Source organism: Podarcis melisellensis, assembly GCF_964234715.1.
Source record: "Podarcis melisellensis genome assembly, chromosome: 14".
Taxonomy (NCBI): domain Eukaryota; kingdom Metazoa; phylum Chordata; class Lepidosauria; order Squamata; family Lacertidae; genus Podarcis; species Podarcis melisellensis.
The window spans coordinates 5,031,738-5,048,181 of record NC_138546.1 but is presented as its reverse complement, the minus strand read 5'-3'; the positions used below and the strand labels follow the sequence as shown (position 1 = coordinate 5,048,181).

The following is a 16,444-nucleotide window of genomic DNA, read 5'->3' as shown; positions in this document are numbered from 1 at the left end:
ATCAATTAAATTTTACAGGTCTCTTCCCCTCATCCCCAGTCCTTTCATACCAGTAAATGAGCATAGTTTTATCATCACAAAGGTCCCGTGAAGGTGTTTAGATTGAGAAAGTGACTTTCTCATGCCCACCTAGGTGAATAGGATTCTTTGTTGTTTTCGGTGCCAAAGACTAACACGGCCATTATTCGTCTGGAAATTCAAAAGATGTGAAAATTGTTCAGGCCACAATATAAACATCTGCTTGTTTTCAGCCAATGTTGTCTGGAAAATGGGTAGAATGTCAGTATCACCTCCTCTTTTGAAACGAATGGCTTCAGTATGGAGAACAAGAAGCGTCTGTATATGAGTAATTTGTGCGTGTATTTATTTATATAAGCCACATTTTTTCTTATTAAAAAGTGGCATCCAGCAAAAACTTAAAAATACAATTAAACATAATCAATCAAATAAAACATATTGCCAGAGGCAGCAGGATCTTAAACAGTACAAAAGAAGCGGCAGCCAGGAGTTACCAATCAGTCTCATTAATAAGAAGCAGAGATTATACTGAATTATAAACACCAGAATTTTAATTAATAAACAAAGCCTAACTAGTGGTGTATGGAGCTACCCAATCTGGGAACTGACAACATATCCAGGGTACAGAAAAGTGAAAAAAGACTGCTAAAGAAATTGCAATATGTATCTTTCCAAGGAATGATAGAAATATAAAGCTTCCTCTGAAGGGGTGTTTGAAGGCAACAGTTTCACCCCTAAATATGACATCTGTACATGGATGCAAGTTCTCCAAACTGTGACTGTAAAACAACTTCCATTTGTTACAATAGGTCACAGGCGAGCCCCAAGCAAACTAGACTGAAACAGGAATATGTTACCCATCAGGAGTGCTTGGCAGACCATGCCCTATCTCTCATATTGCTTCTCATCACCTAGTTTGCTAAGGTGGACCTTATCATGATACAGAGTGGGAGCATCTGCACACTTCAAATGTGTTTTCTCAGGAATATTGTTTAGGGAGTGGCCTAGTGGGCCTGGGTCTTTTGCCATGGGACCTATATTTCATGCCTCTCTACACGCCCTTTAGTTTTATAAAAACTTTGTTTACAGGATGGCTGGGCATGGTGCAAAGCACTGTGCTGGGAGGACTCCAGACACCTTAACTTTTGTAGATGCAAAACTCTGTCATGGCCTGTGCCCCAAGTTTAAAGTAAAGGTAAAGGGACCCCTGACCATTAGGTTCAGTCGTGGCCGACTCTGGGGTTGCGGCGCTCATCTCGCTTTATTGGCCGAGGGAGCTGGCGTACAGCTTCTGGGTCATGTGGCCAGCATGACTAAGCCACTTCTGGTGAACCAGAGCAGTGCATGGAAACGCCATTTACCTTCCTGCCGAAGCGGTACCTATTTATCTACTTGCACTTTGACGTGCTTTCGAACTGCCAAGGTGGAAGGAGCTGGGACCGAACAATGAGAATTCAAACCACCGACCTCCTGATCGGCAAGTCCTAGGCTCTGTGGTTTAACCCACAGCGCCACCCGCGTCCCGTGCCCCAAGTTTACCGTAGCTATTATTGCTTGTGTTTGCTGCAGACAAAGTTTTTACACCTGTGTTTTCTTAAGCAGCCATAACAAAATGTGAACAGACATTCAACTTTAAAACACCAATGTTATGTGCCCTTGAGAGCCCCAACCCCTTCCCACTCTTTTCACCCTACCCCAGCAACTTCAGGAGCACAGTGCTTCTGAATAAGGGAAAAGAAAAGGTACAGCTTTATTCTCCCCAGATGCATTGGCTGATCCTGAATTTCTAAGCCTGGTATAGAGGCCACTCTGTGCTCCCACTCAAAGCCCAGATAGGCAACTGGCTGCTTCTAAGTCAGCTTGTTGCTTCCCAGCATTGCTAGATAAATGCCAAAGAATTGTAGTACAGAGAGGAGGGAAGGCTTTTAAAATTGTTCCCCAGGATTGCTAGATAAATGCCAAATTATGTTAATACAGAGAGGGGGAAAAGCTTTTAAAACTGCTCCCCACCCAGCCCCCTAACTTATACAGTTACATCCAGGCTTTTCTGACACTGCTCAAAAATCTGGGCACTAACTTCCAAATGTGAAAGAGACCAAAAAAACACTGAATATGTGTGTTTTTGTTAAACTGGTGCAAGTTCTGCAGCCATGTTAGCTCCAGCAAAATCATTTCTTTTTTTAGGCTGTGGGTAAACCAGCCAAGGCTCAGAAGGACTGGAGTATTGGGCAGGGGGGGGGCGGGGGAGAAGAAGTGGCAGAGAGAATATGATGTTTTTGAGGTCCTTCGCTGGAGAAGGAAACAAGAACGTAGTCTCCGCCAATGAAAGGAGAAGAAGTACCACAGAGTGTAGGCAGGTTGCCAAGTGAGCTCGGCAGCGTGACGGAGCTGCATTGAGTTTCTTTAATGAAAGCCAGGAAAGAACACATTACACAGTGTTTCTTCAGAGAGCTAAGCTAGCCTCCAGTGATTGAAATCAATAAAAACAGTCGGCAAGGGGCCCAAGTGGGGGGAGAACCAAATCTACACTCCAGGACTCAGTTTGCTTTCCACTTTCCCCTCTTCCTTCAGAAGTTAAACTTTGAAAAACTATATGCTACTCCTTGCAGGACTCTAAAGGTTTTTTAAAAATTATTTTTGGTCCAGGGGCCTGGTGAGTGGACAGCCGCTTTAAGCTTCCTTCCAACTCACCCCCTCCATTCTCTTTTACAGCGTGGGCAGCAATGAAAGGATTGTTTTGAACGTGAAACCTGCTGAGAAGGACACCTCCGGACAAGTGCCTGATCTTACGACTTGGGGAGGGGGTGGGGGGCAGAGAGGATGAAGCCTGTAGCAGAAAAACGTGTGGAGAAATGAAAGAGGAAGTAAAACATGGAATTTTGTTCAGAAGAAAGCTCTCTGTCTGGATAGCATGTCAGCTGCTGTTGTGGCGAATTCTGAGGCTGCTGAAGAGACAGCCTTGAAGGGGGGTGATTCCATAGTAAAGCAGAAAAACCTGAGAATTCATGCTCAGTTAAGAGTTCAGGATCAATCTCAGGTAAGTCTCTGAGCAGTTTTTAGCCTTTTCGTTGAAAATCTGAAATTAAAAAGACACTTATCTTCATGGTGACTTAAAAATGTTTTCAATGTGCCTTCCTGTTAACTCTTTAAAGGATATTTGAATGCAACGTATTTTAGCAATCTGAAATGAGACATTTTGAAAATTCTGCCAGGACACCAATCATTGCAAAGAATGGCCAAATATGCACAAAGACTGTGGAATTTCCTTTTTTATTCTTGTCATTGTGTTTTTGTGTAATCTGATTTATTGACCAGAGCCCGGCCATTACGTAACTCTACCCGCTCCCCAAAGGACTCTGTGTTCCATGTGTTTGGGAACCTGTTTGTTGTTTTCATTGTGAAACATCGGGGAGCCCATAGACTGAAAGAAAGAAAGCTGCATTTCTGAAGGTTTCTGTAATGATTTTCAAATGAAGTATGTATCCACTTGATCGGTTTTATAGAGAGCTACATGGACCATGTAAGCAGTCGGCCTGCTTCTTAAAACTAGAAAAATTAAAGTATCTGTTGTTCCCTAATCAATTATGACAGAATGCAACTGAACAATTTTATTTTCATGTGGAGAAATTAAAAGGTGTGTGTGTAAGTGTGTGTGTGTGTGTGAGAGAGAGAGAGAGAGAGAGAGAGGGAGGGAGGGAGAGAGAGAAACTGTTGCTAAGGAATGTACAGGAGACTAGGGCAGCAAGTTCTGCTGCCAACACTCATGATTTTAATATGATGAGAAACTTGAAATCATGAAAACTTTATCTTGCTCCCCATAATGGTTGCAGAGAGAAGGGAAAACACTTGATACAAGTTAATAGCATCTTAGGCTGAAAACAAAGAAAGCAAGTGCATATCCTCCAACAATTCCCATATGAAAATAGGGACATGCTTCCAACACTCCTATTTCCATAGTAAGGATCATTAGCTAAGACCCCCCCCCTTCCACTGTTACACATTCCTGAAGGTTCTACTCTGCCTCATTTATTATTTTAAACAGCCTAACTGCCATTCATTTTAAAAGCCAAGGTCCTTGTTCTTTGGGCTAAAGATATGCTAGAAAAACATTATTGCCCTACATGATGTTATCAGTAGTTTAAAATACATCTCAGCAGCTGCAGTCTGTGAAATGATTGGCTGAGCACTACATGGTGTCATCCATGCAAGAGATTTAAGTTCTAGCCGCCCCAGAGAGGGAACTAAGGCCAGAATGATGACAACTCTAGAATCTCACACTATTGAAAAGACGTATCAAGAACCTAAAAATAGAGGGAGTGATTTATCATCCCAGAAAACAGAACAGTCAGAGAGTATGTAAAAGCTAATGTAAAAGAAAGAGCATTGTTTTTAAAGGAAATGGTATGAAAAATGAGTAAAATCAGGCTTTTACATCAACTTTTCTCCCAATTTCTTTATGATCAGATATACAAAATCCAGAACCATTCGTTACTTCAAAAAATGTAAAACTGGTTGTCTGCAGGGACACAGTGAATTTCCCCTTCATCCTCTGAATGTTTACTTCACCTCAGATTTTTTCAAGTTGATAAGGGATTAACTTGTAATGTTTTAGTACTAATAAGTAAACTGACTTGATTAAAAACAAATATCTGATTGAGTCTAAGAAGATATGGCAAGACTCGTGAAACTGACTACACCATATGGATACTGCACATTGTCTTGTATATTAAACGCCATGTCATACATGGTCTATAGAGAAACTGACTTGCAACAGATCAGAAATTGACAACTCCTTGGCCAGGTATGGGCCACTTACAGATGCCATCTGCTCCTCCCATTGCCCACAACAAAGGCAAAAAGTAGTGGATGGGCAGAATCTATAGTAAGGGGATTCAACAGCAAACCACCATGGATAGTAGAACCTTTGAGATTCCATAGCTGATGTTTTATTTTGAGGGGACAGACAAGCCAAAATGACAGAGTCCATGCTTTGTATTCAGATTCCCCAGGTTCCATCATCTCCAGGTAGGGCTGGAACTTGTCAGAAATCCCAAAGAGCTGTTGTCAGTCAGTGCAGTCAACAGTGAGTTAGATGGACCAGAATATCAGCATATTCTGATTCAGCAAACAACAATTTTTTATGTTTCAGTGAGGGTGGGAGAAGGGACAAACAATTCAGGAAGACTTTATGAGCAGAAAAGCTGCAATTAATCTGGTGCCAAATATAACCACAGTTAAAGCTGACCATGATACCCACAGGACTCCTATCTAATCGAGAGAACCTTGATGAGTCTTAACCCAGCACACACCGTACCAACATAATTCTTATCTGTAGTTAAGAATGGTGGATAGGGTACCAACTTTTGATTTCAAAAATTATGGATCCAGGGGAAGGTCAGAAGGTGGAGTCTCTTGGACGCCAGAGAGAGTAGAGCTAGTAGTAAAAGCTTTCCATTTGCTCCTGCCAAATACAGTGGACTGAGCCCATGTCTGCATTCTAGGGTGGGGTGAAAAAGCTGCATAGGGAAGCAGGTGTAAGAACAATCCCGACTCCCCAGCTGCCACTGAGAACTTGCCAAGTTGCTCTGCCACCACCCACCCTATCTGCCTCAGCTTAAAAATCTTATTTGGGGGAAGTGGAAAGAGAGCTATGGAATAAACAGACACATGTACTTTACAGGCTCACAGGCTGGGGTATGTTAAATGCTGAGCTGGTGCTGAGCTTGGACTGAGCTCAACAACATGGCACATACATTAGATACACATTTTAGGCCTGGGCATTGTGAAAATGATGCTGCTTTTACTTGAAAAAGCAACTGACCAGAAGTAAAAAGAAAAACAGCTGTATTGCTCCTGCCCTCCCTACCCTGGCCACTTTGGCAACCCTCTGATGGGTCCACTTATTATTTATCCTGCGATCTGCACCAGCCTCAAGCATATTATATCTGGTTCAAAAGAAATGCTCATAAATATGGTAGTTTGGCTAATAAGAACAAAACAAAGCATTTTTTAAACAGTGATTCAAAAGGCAGCTGGTAAAATGAAAGTCTAGTATAGTGAAAAATGAATGCAACAAGTGTACAATGGCAAAACTTTGCATGTACCTTTCTTCTACTAGCTTTTTGTTTGCCTTTTGCCTGTTGCTGAAGGCTAAACTTATTTTGTCTAGTCATCCATCTTGACATACTGCCAGAAACTCAATGTTTTCTGGCTGCACAAAGTCCCTCTTGGGGTATGCATTGGCACCAGACTTTCAAGGTTCAGGTGATACGCCTCTTGCCTTCACCACAAGAACAGTGGAATATTTTCCAGTCACTGTCAAATTACATTAGCTAATCCACATTTTGCTTTATCTGAGAATGAAATTCACTCTAGGGCCAACCCCAAGGTTTATGAATCATCTATTTGAACAACCAGGCTAATTTAAGAATAAGTCTGAAGATAGTAAGCCATTCAATATCCTTCAGTTGAGCACAATTTCCACAGATCCCTTGATACTATGTATTCACTCATATCAATCCCAAAATAGTACAGATACTTTGAATAAACAAACAAAAAACATTCTGTCAGACCATCTTTTTGGCTATAAATTTATCCAAGCCTACAGCCTCAAGCATTCTCCATTAGAAACACACGATTGAAATCCTTGGAATTTATTTGCAAGTAAACATGTTTAGATTCGGCTGCAAACCAGAAAAAAATCAACCCATTATGACACTACTGGCAAGTGGCTCATTCATCATAGTTCTTAGGCACCATACAGAAATAATGACAGACACGTTCAAGTTTGGAACAAAGTTTCATTGATAAGCAAGACTACTATACAGTGGTACCTCGGGTTAAGTACTTAACTCGTTCTGGAGGTCCGTTCTTAACCTGAAACTGTTCTTAACCTGAAGCACCACTTTAGCTAATGGGGCCTCCTGCTGCTGCTGCACCGCTGGAGCATGATTTCTGTTCTTATCCTGAAGCAAGGTTCTTAAACTGAAGCACTATTTCTGGGTTAGCGGAATCTGTAACCTGAAGCGTCTGTAACTCAAGGTACCACTGTATTCCATTTTCCAGTCATACAACTAGTACCATACACATGCCAACCTGCCACAATGTGAAGTTGCTAACCTGTATGCACCCTCTCTCTTTCTGCCAGTAGTGAGCAGGTATGGTCAGGTAGAAACTATAGTGGTACCTTGGGTTAGGAACTTAATTCATTCTGGAGGTCCGTTCTTAACCTGAAACTGTTCTTAACCTGAGGTACCACTTTAGCTAATGGTGCCTCCCGCTACCACCACACGATTTCTGTTCTCATCCTGAAGCAATGTTCTTAACCCAAGGTACTATTTCTGGGTTAGCGGAGTCTGTAACCTGAAGCGTCTATAACCTGAGGTACCACTGTATCAGCTTTAGTAGTGGCCCAGGAGCAGCACAGCAAGCTAAAATCCTGAAATATAACTCTTATCTGTTGGAGCTAGGGGATCTTATTATTCAAGCAATGAAAAGATTTAGCCTACATAACAGATTGCATCGGTAATCAAGCTCCAGTCTTCACAAATCACACTAGTGACCCTAAAAGGCTGTACAAAATGCAAAACGTAGCATAACCTCTGCACAAATGGAGTTCTCACTGGCCAAGCATATAAAGTTTTGTAGTTCTAATTCCCCCCCCCCCCCATGAAAGACAAACACATGAGCAGACACGCACTGGAAATCAAGAAGCAATACACAGAAAACTACTAACTCCAAGAACACAAAAGATGGTGCCTTAAGCTAGCTTGTTGAGTGGCTTTGTGCACACTCACATGCAGACACACTTTCTTCCTCAGCTTTCCATATTATTGAAGCTGCACAATTATATGTCATCCAATTGCTAGCAATGAAAAGTATTCCATTCCAACAACCTTTTCTTGCATTGAGAGAAGTCTGATATCAAATGTCAGGCGATAAAATGAGTTCAACCAGGGGGCATATGTTAAGCAGCTGTGACTTAGCTGCTTAACAGTTCAGATTCAATGCCAGTGCAGAAGCTCTGCTTTTCACATCTCCCTTCCTACACCTACACACTTGACCACATATGAATGTGCATATAAAAAGAATCAGGCCAGTTTAGTTTTCATTTCTGGAACCACAGGGAATTATATGTTGAGGCTACACTGGCCCCATTTATCCTATTTGTTCACTTCAGATATATTTCAGTGACACACTAAATAATTAAGTTTGTTGTCAAAATGTAGTGTTTTCTCCTTTAAATATTTTCTAATAAGGCAAACATAGGGAGCAGATAAGAATCTGCAAACTTCATTGAAAAAGAGATGAATTGTAACTATGGAAAAGAGTTATCCAAGTAAGTAAAGGCGACAAGTGAAAAAAACAAGTCACTAGGAGGTGCGGGGCAGTGTTTTTATCTGCGGGGTACGCAGGGGTATGCACACCCCTAAACATTTTGTGAGTCTAAGTTTGCCCTCATTAAGGGGCAGTATTTCAATATGAGTAGGAAAATGAGAGTACTCCTAGACATTTTTTTTAGAAAAAGAGCACTGGTGAGGGGAGAATAATAGAGAGTGAGTAAAGATGCTTGCCCAATGTGTCTAAGCAGGAATTAAGCTGACAAAAACACATTCAGCATACTTTCCTCTGAGAAGAATTGAGCAACCTATACCTATATCTGTGAACATTAAGCCTGAGACTTAAACCTGAATTAAATCTCTCCCTCTGTCTACATGTTGCCTCAGCCAGAGAAGGTAGCATCTCCCAATCTATAAAATATGGGAAGAATGGTGTGTTTTTTGTGTGTTTTGTTTTGATAAGGTCCCTCACCAAGCTTCTGTGGAGTTATATGTCCTGTTTACCATACATCCATTACTATCCTGGCTCATGACCAGGTTGTTTTTGCAAGATTTTACAACTCTAGGCAGGCAATGAATTTATAATCCTCAAATACGTAGTCCTAATTTACCTTTGCAGTAACCAAGAGTAGCCTGAAAGTGCATGGCCAATGCCTGATGTAATCTCAAAAGGAAATTTTCTAGTCTCCAGTTAATTTTCTAGTCCTCAGGCTGGCAATGCACCATAAAACCCATGGTTTGGCTCCTCCAGATATGAGCTGTAAAAGTTTATCTGACAAGCCATGTGCCTGGGTTTGGACATGCTAAGCTAAGCTGTCAGGGAACTGCCACTGAAAGGGGGGAGGGGGGCACAAAAATACAGGGAGCCTCCAACGTTGCCCAGAAGTAGCTCTTCATCAGGAAGTGGAGAGAGCCACGCCTCCAGTGAAGCAGAGGGGGAAAGGAGGGGCGAGGTGAGGGAAAGGCTCACAGATGCTACTGTGAGCCCAAGCGCTTCGCTTAGCCATGCTGGTCAGGAAACAAGCATGCTGCTTCCGTTGCCCAGTTTTCACAAACGGATGAAACGGAAGGAGGGTAGGCGGAGATTTGGGGTGTCTAAGTTCTTATGTTGGGGGAGAAACCGGAAGGGGCCACTCCCGGAATCTGCAAGTGACTAAGACAGACATGAACTTTGGGTTTCTGCACTGTACATAGTTTGCACTAAATAAAACCTGTAAAAGACAGGTCGAAGTCCTGGCTGTTTAGTTGTGAGCAACCACCTGCAAACCAATCCATAAGCCAATCCATGGCTTAGCCCTGGGTAGTGCAGCAGGGGGAGGAGCTATGCCATGGTTTGCACAAAGCCAATGTTTGTCTTAGTATTATGTGCAAACCAGGTCATCGTATAAATTATACACAATATATATAAGTAATAACATTCAGTTTTTCTTAATGCAAGAAAATGCATGAATAATCCTTGGTCAAATCTGAGGCTCTTGACTATTTCATTCAATGCTATTATGTGAAAATGTGAAAAGCAGCTTTGGTATTATCATTGGTTTGCTGTGGTAGGCTCAGTGTTGCGTTCCATGAACACACTCTAAAAAGCAAGTGATGAGGCTAAAATCAACTTAGAAACTGGATCTGCAACTTGTAATCAATTAAATAATAATAATTTAAAAACCACTTCCATTGCCCAGTTGGTCAGGCATTTTAATTTTTAATGTAAGTTCCACAAGCTGCAGGTGATAGGCACCATATTAACAAAGGGATTCTACCTTCATTCTCAAATAGGAGGGGATGCTTCTTCCAAGAAGGTCTATATATGTCACAGCAGCATGCAAAACATCTGCAAACATGTGCCTCTTGTACTCTGGTTACATGTTTCATGTACATTTATTCACTAGTTAACATATTTATACTCCACCTTTCCATTAAAAATGATCACAGCAATAATTAAAAATAAATTGTTTATTTATATGCAACCACATGCAAAACATAAGACTTTAAAACAATGTGCTAAGTGCTCACACCACAACCAACCCTGGGAATCCTTCTTTACATAATTTACTTGGGCTGAAGGAGCTATTCTTTCTCAGATCACAGTGTTTTTAGCATTCTTTAATTGTACAGACTTCCTGTTCAAAAAGACAAAACAAAATCAGGAAACAGAAGTGCCACCAGCCAAAAGATCATAAGGGGGCCTAACCTTGCTGGATGCAAATAAGGTATTTTTTGTGGTGTGAGATACTAGTTAATATCCTGTATGTTATAATGTGCCTATAAATCAAAACCTTCATCAACTCCCTGCCTTTTGCTCTTAATACTCACAAGATAAGAAAGAGGAAAGGAAGCTTTTGCTTTTGATTAGTTTGGAAACACAATGCTTAGTGTTTCCCTTCTAAATTTGTGAATAAACTATTGCAAAATTTTGAGCCATGCACTGATTCCCTGCCTCCAGTCGTGTTTTGAAGCAAAATGTATGTAATTTGCCATTTTGTCCTAGGTTTGACAGTGCCCTGCAAATCAGGATTGGAAACAAGGGTCACACTAGGCAGGGAATAGATGTATGCAAGGCCTTAACTCCTTGTTCACAACCACCAGGCCATGGTTTGGAATTACATCTGAACCACTATGCTGTGTTGGAACAATTGCATCATCACTCAAATTGATATATTACTTAAATAGCATAGTCCATCTTATTCTCCCCTTCAACTTCAATCACATATGACATTATGAATATCTGATGTATTAGGAATAATTAGATATTAAAGCTTTCCAATTCTATGAACAAGTTTCAATATTTATTTTTAAAATTACATGAAGAAATTAAATATGTTCTCTCTTTTATTTAACATTCTTTCTTTCTGTTCTGTACCCAGGAAGCAGATTGTGCTAGAGGGCAAATTTGAGTGATTTGCTACAGCATAGAACTCTAGGAATACTCAGCCCCATCCCACCCAAATCTCTCAAAACCATCTAAGCTAGAAGGCAGCAATTGGTATTAATAGGAAGCTGGGGGGGTGAGGGGACTTCGCTTAAGTGCCTGTGCAGCCCATTTGCACTAATTAATTTATGTACTGGGCTGCCAATCATATCTTCCCAGAAACTCAACATTTCTGAATATCACCTGGACTGTTTTGCTTTCACAGTCAAAAAAACCAAAAAAACAATCAGTTTTGTAAGAAGCATGGAATTCTACATTTTAAGTAATCTATTTGATTCAAGTATTCGGATGATGAGGGAGAAACCCCAATGAATCAGAATATTTACAGTTCAACACCTTAACCCCATACATTTGTATCTTAAAGAGAGCGTAGATAAAGGAAAAATATCAAAATGGAGCAAAAGTCTTTGAGATGTTATTAGACAATTCATGCAAAAAAATTGCAATACATTCAACACAAAACAAGCAACTTTGTTAAAAATATTCTTTGCCCTAAAATAGCTCTGAAATCACAGCAATTGTAATGCATTTTACATGTAAATCTAACATTAGACATATGAAACTTATTTCATCTAGGATTCGCAAATGAACGGAAACTAATTGTAACCATCCTTGCACATTTCCAAGGCATTTAAAACAATTACCACTCTTTTTGTAGTAAACTGATATTGCAATTTCATTAAACTCTTTTTGCATGAACTAGTAAACACTAAAATCATACAGAGCATGGCATAACATCTGGAAATGCCATTGTGGGGATTTGCTATTGACGTCAAAACTTTGTGGGCTCCATTTTTGTTATGGAGGCAGTACACCAAAGTCCTGTATTACCACATATACCTCCTCTCTTGCTACCACATACAAGCACAAAGAGCCAAGTCCTAGCAAATCCAATGCAAACAAAGGAATCTGTGGCCATAGATAGATTTACTGCTGGTGCTTCCCCATTCAGAGCTGAAGATTTTGTGGTTGGTCGAAGAAGCACTTGCAAAATCCACAACGAGAAATGGGGAGGATTTACCATTAGGGCTATGGCTGCTGACATAGGCTCCCAAGTTTACACAGGTTCTACTGTCGCACTGGTAAAGAAGAAGGGAGGCTTGCACCCGCATGATTTTTATAAAAATAAATATGTGTGGGTAAGACCAGGGCCTATATGGATAAAATTAAATGGGTATACTTGTTGTAGTCAACGAAGTACTGTAACTGTGCACGAGGAATGAATTCTGCTTGCGCAATGGCAAGTCTACTCCCGCTCCTTCCCCAATATGCTCTAGGCCAGGGTTCTCCCAACTCTCTAGAGTAGATTTGGGTGAGTGCAGGGGACACACAGGAAGGAGGGGGAGAGAACATTCTATTGCACAACTACAATATCCTTCTTGGATTCAACCCAGGACCTTCTGAGCAAATATTTTTTGACAGGATTTGCACTAGGCAATATACTTTAATGATTCTACTCAAACATTTTTACCAACAAATATGCACATAGGCAATGGTTAAACAAGAAACCAGAAATCCAGTTGCAATTGTTATAGGGACATGACTTCAATTGCATGGATTATGCTAAACCAAAAGTAAAAGCTTTCAAAAACATCCTTCTCCAGGTTTGGGGAAAAGAAAACAGGAAGAGGGGAGCATGCAAGCCAAAGGTTCATTGTAGTTCATGTGCATCTTGCTAAACCATGGTTTATTATAATATGCAAACTCAGAATCTTAATGTGCATTTGTATATTCACCTGATTATATGTAAAAGAATGTCCATGAAATTGCAGATTATTAAACCTCAGTCTAAAAATATCCAATAGGTTCCCCCCCCCAAAAAAAAAGATTCTGCGAAACATGTTATATTTATTGGTTGTCTGTGGACATCTGCTGCCTGTTGGATGATCTGCTGGTGTCCAATTTTTCTGGTCAGCCCTAGGTTTTGCTAGATGGCTTCAGGCAAGTCAAGATTTTTCATTATCACCTATCTAGTCAAAGTGCTAATGCAAAGATGGATGTTAACATAATTTGCAAATGCCCTTTGCATACCAAAAATAAAAGATATGAAAATGCTAAGTAATAGTTGCAGCATAAAATAATGACATCTGCAGATTAAAAAAATCACTGGGAAAAGCTCCTCAATAAAAGCTTTTGTTCCATTAAAAGCTGTATCTAGTACGTCCCAACAACTTCCACATTTTTCATGGTTTCCAATTACAAAATTGCTTCACATGATTAGAGTGTATATAAACAACTGAAAACAAACCTTTTAGGCCATCTGTGTGTTCAATAATGGAAGTAATAATGCAGCTAGTAATCTAGTTGCAAATGTGGTTAAAGTACATTTTTTTCTAGAAAAGTTATGTCAATTGAAATATGAACAATTTGACATCTTACAAAGACTGGGGCCCAGTCTCAACCCGCTCCCCCACCCCATACCCAGATATATGTTTATCAAAAGTAATTCAATCTGACAGTAAAACGGAAAACAGTAGTGAATTTCTACTGTAAGAATTTGAAGGAGCAGAGACTGAATGCTTCTCTGTTCTCAACAAAGGACTCATTATATCATCTCTTCTCTAAATCTACTGGCCCTTGATCATTTAAGTATTGGGTCTTTTCAGGCATTTTAATGGGGTATGAAAAGCAACACGTGAGTGATTACTGGCACTATCATCCAGGCTAGAAGGGGAAATCAATTTTACTTCAAAGTAAATTCAAATTATACAGCTTGAAATGCATGAAATGTTATTTTGTAAGTTTTCAATTACTGTACAAGTTTTCAGAAACCAGTTCCAGAATTTATTTTAGGCTGTGATGTTTTGATCTGCACCCATGAATTTATAAAACGCATTTTTCACATAAAACATAAGGAGCAACTTTGAAACTCACTCCTGTTATTTGAGCAAATAACTGAATGCTTTTAAGGTAAGGTAAAGCATGCGTACATTGTACCCCATGAGCTGAGCTGGCTTCATGTTTGCATAGCCCAATTCCCCAATATATCCAGGCAGGGCAATGGAAAGACCCATGTCTGAAAACCTGAAGACCTATCAATGTCAGTCAAGATACTGAGCCAGATGGATCAATGGTCCAACTTCATATAAGGCAGTTTGCTAGATTCTTAATGTTTTGCTCTAAAGTAGAATTCTCTGTAGTTCACTGATCTATGATAAATTTATAAAGCAAAGGTGTATATTCATGACTGGTTAACAGTCACAGAATAGCAAACTTTGATAAAGTAAAACAGCAGCACATATACTTTGATTTTTAAAAGGAACCTTCTTTAAATGGTCCAGAATATGCACTCTTGCTTAAGAATGTGAGAAACGCCTTCCTGGAACAAACCTAGGCCCTTATCATCCAGCATTCTTGGCAAGAATCACAAAACCAGTAAGTGCTAGAAGATCATCACCCACCAGAAATTGGCCAGTGAACCACTGATGGACTGCTATCTACCTCCTGTTGACTCTTGTTCTAGCAAACGGAGAGATTAAATAAAAAATGCCAAGGTCCCTTTAACTGCAATATTTACTCTTCATTCCAAGTGGTTTGTCCTGGTTTCTGTCTGTCTTTGGAACAATTCTGGATGATCCAGGCATGCCTTATTTAAAATGTATGATCAAATTATTGCTCTGTCCAAGCTGCAGTGCAGAGTCCTGGGAAAGTTTTCTGCTTAACGTATTGCTACCAGTATCACCGTTTAACTAGCAAAGGACACTATTCAGTCCAGAATTGTTTTGGCACTTCTTTCTTTTTTGGTGGAGCAGAGAGATAGGGGAAAATACAGGTGAAACTCAAAAAATTAGAATATCGTGGAAAACTTCATTTATTTCAATAATTCAACTTAAAAGGTGAAACTAATATAGAGAGAGACTCATGACATGCAAAGCGAGGTATGTCAAGCCTTTATTTGTTATAATTGTGATGATCATGGTGTACAGCTGATGAAAAGCCCAAATTAACAATCTCAGAAAATTAGAATATTGTGAAAAGGTGCAGTAGCTATTTAGTCCATAACACCTGCAATGGGTTCCTGAGCTTTTAAATGGTCTCTCAATCTGGTTCAGCAGGAAGCACAATCATGGGGAAGGCTGCTGACCTGACAGTTGTGCAGAAAGCCATCATTGAGACCCTCCATAAGGAGGGAAAGCCTCAAAAGGTAATTGCAGAAGAAGTTGGATGTTCCCAAAGTGCTGTATCAAAGCACATTAATGGAAAGTTATGCGGAAGGGGAAAGTGTGGAAGGAAAAGGTGCACAAGCAGCAGGGATGACCACAGCCTGGAGAGGATTGTCAGGAAAAGAGCATTCAAATGTGTTGGGGACTTTCACAAGGAGCAGACTGAGGCTGGAGTTAGTGCATCAAGCTACCACACAAAGACGGATCCTGGAGATGGGCTTCAAATGTTGTATTCCTCTTGTCAAGCCACTCCTGAACAAGAAACAACATCAGAAGCGTCTTAACTGGGCTAAGGGAAAAAAAGAACTGGTCTGTTGCTCAGTGGTCCCAAGTCCTCTTTTCTGATGAGAGCAACTTTTGCATCTCATTTGGAAACCAAGGACCCAGAGTCTGCAGGAAGAATGGGGAGGCACACAATGCCAGATGCTTGAAGTTCAGTGTGAAGTTTCCACAGTCGGTGTTGATTTGGGGAGCCATGTCATCAGCTGGTGTTTCATTGTGCTTCATTAAGTCCAGGGTCAACGCAACCATCTACCAGGAGATTTTGGAGCACTTCATGCTTCCACAGACAAGCTTTATGGAGGTGCTGACTTCATTTTCCAGCAGGACTTGGCACCTGCCCACACTGCCCAAAGTACCAAAACCTGGTTCAATGCCCATGGGATTACTGTGCTTGATTAGCCAGCAAACTCACCTGACCTGAACTCCATAGAGAATCTGTGGGGCATTGCCAAGAGAAAGATGAGAGACATGAGACTGAGCAATGCAGAAGAGCTGAAGGCTGCTATTGAAGCATCCTGGTCTTCCATAACATCTCAGCAGTGCCACAGGCTGATAGCATCCATGTCACACCACATTGAGGCAGTAATTGATGCAAAAGGGGACCAAACCCAAGTACTGAGTACATATGCATGCTTCTACTTCTCAAAGGTCCAATATTGCTCTATTTGCAATCCTTGTTTTGCTGATTTCATTTAATATTCTAATTTTCTGGGATT

The 16,444-nt window shown here is 40.5% G+C and overlaps 2 protein-coding genes across 5 annotated transcripts in view; one reads left to right on the top strand and one right to left on the bottom strand.

Moving 5' to 3' along the window:
• Positions 1–16,444, bottom strand: part of CHLSN (cholesin) — a 141,649-nt gene that overhangs the window by 42,123 nt on the left and 83,082 nt on the right. The gene's annotated exons all lie outside the window — the stretch shown is intronic.
• Positions 2,291–16,444, top strand: part of GPR146 (G protein-coupled receptor 146) — a 65,982-nt gene continuing 51,828 nt past the window's right edge. The window contains exon 1 of one of the 2 annotated variants that reach the window (XR_014163052.1): positions 2,291–3,055. The gene's annotated coding sequence lies outside the window, so the exon portion shown is untranslated. The remainder of the gene's footprint in view (positions 3,056–16,444) is intronic. The other variant, XM_081889332.1, reaches the window with a different exon arrangement.